Here is a 7,183-nt window from a genome sequence, read left to right on the forward strand (position 1 = left end):
TCGGAAAACAATTTAAATGTGGCAATATCGAAAGTTGGCATGTCTCATAAAAGCATCAAAAGTTTAGTTGTACCAACCTTTTTTTCAGCCCTTTTTGTTTCGCTTGCGACTCCTCGTCATCTGTGCCCTCTTGCACTGTAATTTTTGGGATTATTACCCGCTTTGCCCGCATTTTGTCGCGGGCGTCGTTTTCGCTGTCTTTAAGAAACGAGAATTTATTGATTGGCAACATATCAGTACATAACATTACTATAGCACTGCAACGTTACATACCTGCCAGCAACAAAACTTGAGCGTTTTATAGCCCGCTGTTCGTATCGTCAACCGAATCCCGCCAATAGGCGGAATATACGGCGCGGTTGTCGTAATCATTGTCGTTCTTTGGTGCAAAGTCCTCAATGTCATCAACGGGAATCACGTGCAGGCGATTGTCGCGGTCACTAAGGAAACGCACAACGGCAAACATGGTGCCCGACAGTGCACAAGCAAGAAAACGTAGCCTTAAAAACGCACGACGTGCACCACAGAAACAAACACGCTACCGCACTACTCCTGAGTCCTAAGAACACAATAACAGCCCATAGTGGCCAGCGGGCCCGGCGTCACGGCTGATTGTGGTAAATTTCCGAAAAAATAACTAATAAGTAAATCATTTTTATACAACATAATTAATAATGCGAGTCAATTATTTAGACTGAACGCATAATCATTAGTCAAACAAGTACTTGTTTTGAAATTGATACGTCTGTTGTGGGACAATGAGTGCCCTTGGGTAGCTTGCAATCCAACTTCATCCAGTCCAATCCAAGACGAACATTGAACGCCAGTTCGAGTTACCGTGCTGGCGTTCCTGGCCGCGTATATTTTTGAGTAGTGAGTGCTTGCACCGTGAGTCCAACGTTTGATTGGAACATCACAGGATAGAGTATGTGCCGTAGGAAGGAATACCTCAACCCTGGCAGCGCCTCCATCCCATATTCAACAAAAACTTATCTTCAGCGATCAGCCCGGCACGCGCAGGAATCACGAGTACCGCAGCAGGCCACCAACGTTACTGAACCGCACAGCAGTGTCTTTGCCGGTCATGCGGAGGCTTCGATACCAACTCCACATAGTGACGCGCAGCGGGCGCAGCTGCCAGCACAGACAGAACCCGTAGAGGATGCCGAGACTACGGCTGAAGGCTACTTGTACGCTGTATCGGCGGATGAAGTGGTGTCAACTTCAAGTGGCGAGCCAGTGCCTCCCATCGATGAAGAATTACCAGAAGTGCCGCAAGAAGACAGTAGCTTTTCTGCGGACGATTTGCTGGCATTAACGGTAAACATCGTTTTGGAGTTTGGCCTTCCGTGGAAGTGAGTCGAAGCCCTCCAAAGGCTAATAATGCACGTGCTTGCTCGTCATGATATACCAGCGACAAAGTATCGCTTCAAAAAGAGTGTCGGGGCTGAAATTAAATCCGCCCGTTTCCACTTCTACTGTGGAAACTGTATGAAGCTGCTTGTTGAGACCACTGGCGATCTTTCCGAGAGAAATGCAGTGCGAGAAACATGCTCTGTGTGCGGGCGTCGCTACAGCGGCCAGCAGATGCTGCAGGATGGACACTTTTTTTAACACTGCCCATTGTGAAGCTGCTTTCATCTTTATTCTCTGGACATGATGTTGCTGGTGCACATCATGAGAGACTAGAGTCCATACAGCAGAGTTTGTCTGTTGACAAGAATGGGATGGCAGATATAATTGATGGCTCCCTGTATAGAGAGCTTAGGCACAAATTGGCTTCCAAAAATGACCTTACCCTCACTATTAATACAGACGGAAGCCCGGTCTTCAAATCAAAATTTTCTGTGTGGCCAATTCAAATGACTGTGAACGAACTGCCAGCACACATTAGGCAGAAAAATGTGCTTGTATCTGCACTCTGGTATGGCCAGAAGCATCCGGACATGACTCTGCTATTAAACACATTTGTAGAGAAAATGGACAGTTTGTCAACCAACGGCATCACGTGGATGGCAGGCAACGAAACTGTGCACTCAAAGGTAATTTTTTCTGTTAATAGAAACTGTTCGAACAGCAGAGCTACAGACCATTCTGGTTTGTATTGAGATGGAGTGTGTAGACTAACTGTAACTTGTAAGGGTGTGTTGCTGGGCTAGCTGGTTTCTTCAGTCAGCATAGAATCCACTGCACTTGAAGAAAAAGATACAATGGATAATGAATGACATGCAGAACTATCAATAGTTTAGTGCAGATAATGAGGGTACAAGTTGAGCAGCTTGTTTTTCCTGCCATTTCAAGCCATCACCAGTGCACCTGAGCAATGATGTGAAGTTCTCATGCAGTGCTACTCATGACGATATTTTGCGGCGTTTGATATTGTTGCCAGCCAATACATGTGCTCAATCATACTGCAGTTGATTAAAGGCAGAGTGCATATACGGGATTACAGCAATGGTAACCAATTAGAAAACTATATAAAATGTTCAGTTTGTACTTAGAGTGCCTTGATGTTGTTAGAGAACATGGAATAGTCTATAGCATTCGTTGCAAATTTGGTAATTTGTGATTTTTTTAGCACGAAAAAAAATGTTGCGCTTGCTTATGCAGGTATACTGCTTCAGCTGCTGTGCTGATGCACCTGCACGGGCGGCCATGCAGCACTTGACCCAGTTCAATGGCTACTACGGCTGTGGATGGTGTTTGAACCTTGGGACATGTGTGGACGGTTAGTGAAGATAACGGAACTGAGAATGCAGTGTCTGCTTTCTGATAAGACGTGTTGAGGCAGATTTCCGGCTTTTCTTTAAGCACCTACCTTAGTATATAGTGTATTTGGCCTTGCCACTTCTCGGCTCAGAGGCAAAATTGTACCTTATTTGGAGCAGCATTACCATTTTTTAAGATCATTGCACATTGACAGTTTTTAGAAATGTATTGTAGAAGTGAATTCTCAGAAATAGTCTGTTGCGAACAAACGTGCCAAAATTTAGCACTGAATTGTGTGAAATCTTTATAAAGTTCTAAATTTGTGTGGTTTTCATTTTTCTTACTATGCCAAACAGGAACCATGTGAATACTGTTGTGCCTGACAGGACTGCTGAAGACACAAAGACAACGATGACCGAGGTTGCTAGAACTGGACAACCAGATCAGGGTGTAAAAGGCCTGACACCTTTAATTAATCTTCCACACTTTATTATAATCTGGGGCTTTACCCCAGATTATATGCATTGTGTGCTGCTGGGTGTGTCGCGGCAGTTAACCGAGAACTGGCTCTCTGATGTATGGGATCAGCACTACATTGGGGCACCGGAAACAGTGGCAGCGATAGATGAGCGTTTGTGTGCTATAAAGCCACATCGTTTTGTGCCACGTCTTCCGCGCTCAATTTTGCTGAGAAAGTACTGGAAAGCCTCAGAGTGGCAGCAGTGGCTTATGTATTTTGCATTGCCATGTTTGCAAGGCATCCTTCCACGGCAATACCTTAAACATTTTGCATTACTTGTGAAGGGTATTGCCCTTCTTCTGCAGGACATAGTGACCTTGAGTGACATAGCTGTTAGCACGGACTGCCTTGTAAAGTTTGTTGTTGATATGCAGTTCCTCTACGGAGAAAAACAGATGACATTCAACGTGCATCAGCTGTTGCACATTCCTCGGAGTGCTGTGCACCAAGGACCACTTTGGGCACACTCTTGCTTTGCGTTTGAGTCCAACATTGGGCAACTTAAGCAGCTAGTCACATCAGCAAAAGGTGCCCCGCTGCAAATTGTAGAGCGCCTCATGATGGCCAGCAACTTTAGGAGTCTGAAGGCTTTAGCTAGCCCTCGTACTCTGAAGTTCTTGACAAAAGCTGGTCTACCAAATAGTAAAGTTGCTTTTCTTCTCAGCAGGCCCCGAGCTGCATCTGACCAACTGCTTCACCTTGTTCGAGACCAAGTTGGCAAGATCATAAGTGGCCCTGTTGTGGAACATGACCGAGTTATTGTGTCTCCAGGTCTTGTGTTTCACAGTGAGCAATACTCAAGGCCAAACAAGACAGACAGTACAGCCTTACAGACATGTTTGGGTACCTACGTGAAAATAAAGCACATTGTCTCCTTTAACGACATGACAGGCAATATAAAGATTTTTCTACTTTCAAACAAATTCTTGTCCCGTAGGGCATTCAGTACAGAGCACATAATGAAATCTGAGGATGCTAATTCCCAACAACTAGTGGAGCTTTCTACCAGTGTTGTCCCATGCAACTATATAGAGTTCAAGGGAGAGTTATTTTTTGTAAGAATTTCTTTTAAAATGCTGGCAGTTGCTAATATGACAGTGAGGCAACTGTTTTCTACTTGAACTGTGGGTTTTACTTTCATTTCTTCTTTCACTGTTTGTTCTGCATCAGAAATGGTTAATTCACCCCCCGAAAATTGCTTGCAATACGTTTTCTACCAACTGCTGTTGATTTGTGGGTCCTAAGCTTGCAATATGCAGGTGTTCTCTAAGATCATAGCCCAGAACATGATTTGAAGTCTATTCTAACAGCAGCCAGAAATGCATCCACTTCTAATGATATGCAGCAGGTCTTACCACAGTGGCTACTTTCACTAATATTACTTTTTATCTTGACAAAAATACTTTGCTATTGTTGTTTCGCTTGGGCTTTAATGTCCCTCGACATAGCCTATAATGGGCGTCATTAGTGGAGAACTCTGCATTAATTTTCACCACCTGAGGCTCTTTAACATCCATTGACAATGTGCAGTACATCCGTTCTTGCGTTTAACCTCCATCGAACCTGTGTCTCGGGCTCAGCAGTTGAGTGATCTAAACACTGAGCCACTGTGCATTGGATTGAATCCTCGTCATAACAGGCCCTCATTTTGGTGGAAGAAAAATGCGGAAACGGCTGTGCATTTTTTGCATTTTCTTTCGTGCTTGTTCACTCTAGACGGTCGAAAGTAACCTGGAAGTGTATTCTACGATTTTTTTTCTACTTAATTCTTGTTTTGTTGTGTTCACATTATATGATGCCATACCAATAGTGTTTTGAAAATTCATTTTTATTTTCATGTATTCGTTTCAGCTGAGCACAGCTATTAATGCAGCACAAGTTGTGTGTAGGTCTCGTTACCATAAATGCCTCTCCTGTGATGTCTCGTAAATTCTGGTCATGCAATAGCACTTGCCTGTTCACACTTTGGTGCAGTATAATTTACTTGTGCGATTAATTTCAAACGCTGCCTTTTTAGGAATAATTTTCTCAACCTCAAGTTGCTAAAAGTCATCATTTATCAATCTTCTAGCCGCTCACAAACCTACTGTATTTAGCCAACAGCCAGATGTTCCTAGGGTCACCAGTAAGACACTGTTGCCACTCTGTAGAGTTGCTACTTTAGGACCTAGTGTTTGTCTCTTTGTGCCTTGTTTCTGCATGCTCAGTTCTTTTGTTATGATAGTTATATACATCAATGGGATTTTTGTATGTTTATTGTATAGACATGTATAGATTGTATAATGTATCAATTACATCAGTGCTTTTTGTATTTGTCATTGTATAGACATGTATAGATTGTATAGTGTATCGATACTTTTTTAGAGGAAATTAGCAATGACATTTTCAGTGTGCATAAAATTTCTGCAGTCAATTTTTGAGTGCCTCTCGAATCAATAAATTCCGTGAATGTGACTTGCGTGCAATGTTTGACATTTCACATTATTTACACTCAGCTTCAGTTTGGCCTCTGGAGGCAATACTTTTTTATGCATGGATGTGTGCAGTATAGGCATTTCCAAACTTTGTTCTTGAGTTGTATTTCACTATGCCACATCCTTTCTTGAAGGGACCAGCATACAGAGTTCTAAAGCAGTAGGCTCTTAGCTACAAACAGCAGATCCAAATTCCAAGAGTGAATAGTTGGACTAGTTAATTTATTGCTTATATAATTAAAAAACAGTGAAAATAAGACGAGGACATAAGACGTGCACTTCCAAAGTGTGCTGAAAATCCTTGTGCCATCATCCTTGCGCTGTTTTTATTCCCATGAAAAATTCAAACCAGTTGATTTCCTGCTGTGGCCAACAGCCAGCTCAAAACCAGTAAGCCATCAAATTGGACCATTAGAGTCCGAACATAAAACCAGCACGTTACCTGCTGGTTCCAGCAGCATCCCATGAGGAAACCAGTGAGCACCCTGCTGGAACCAGCACAGCCAGCAGGTTACCTGCTGGTTCCAGCAGCATCCCATGAGGAAACCAGTGAGTACCCTGCTGGAACCAGCACAGCCAGCACGTTGCCTGCTGGGACCAGCAGAAAACCAGTAAGCACCCTCACGGCATTGAAAAGTGTAATTATACTAACTCCCCGTTTTTAAGACTCAGCAGCATGAAGTATGACAACAGTACTAATGAAAAATCTTGTGGTAATATGTTGTATTTCTAAGGGATGCTGTGAGTGTTGCAAAAATTTGGCAAGAAGTGAGTTTAGACTCCCACAACTATAATAGTTAATAATAAATAGCCTAAATGACCTTCCTGGCTCTATTATGCCCACCAACGTTTCGCTTAACTATTTCACCGAGCTATAGCTCAGATGAAGAGAGCATTGGCAGCTTCTTCGCTGAAAACATGCTAAAAAAACATCCTTCGCAAATGCTGCTGTGATCGGCTAGTCTTGTGAGCTGATTTCGGGCGGGCGCCACTTTCATGTCAGTTTTCATACAGCATAAATCATGCCTACTAAAGCCTCAAATGGCATGAGTGGCAGTGTCTGGCAGATAGTGAGCAATGGTAAAGCAAAGGAAAATAAAGACTTAATGAATTTGGAAAAAAAAAGTCAGCAACACAGAGAGACAAATATTGACACAACTGTTATGCCATCAAGAGGGATGACAGTAATTTGAAATTAAGACAATGAGATCAGATGAAATAAAGGGCAGGAAGCAATGCAGAGACAGACTGCAAAATTTTTTTCAGGGTCTATTTAGTATTCATGCGAAATACACTAGGTGGCAAACTATTGAATGAGGCAGGTACATAGTATTGACGTGTGCGCTTTCCATACCGGGTGTAGGAGCAAGTAACATGCCGCTGTTTGTAATGTACTGCACACACTCCAGTGTTTCGTCAGCTACCTTGGCCACCTTTTGGCAGCTCACAGATTCCAGCTAAGTATCATAGCATGCAAAAC

At 43.0% G+C, this 7,183-nt stretch overlaps 1 pseudogene; it reads left to right on the forward strand.

Annotated features, from left to right (window-relative positions):
- Positions 1–927: 927 nt before the first annotated feature.
- LOC144106645 (uncharacterized) lies at positions 928–2,733 on the forward strand (annotated as a pseudogene).
- The last annotated feature ends 4,450 nt before the right edge of the window (positions 2,734–7,183 follow it).

This window comes from Amblyomma americanum, chromosome 1, assembly GCF_052857255.1.
Source record: "Amblyomma americanum isolate KBUSLIRL-KWMA chromosome 1, ASM5285725v1, whole genome shotgun sequence".
Classification (NCBI taxonomy): domain Eukaryota; kingdom Metazoa; phylum Arthropoda; class Arachnida; order Ixodida; family Ixodidae; genus Amblyomma; species Amblyomma americanum.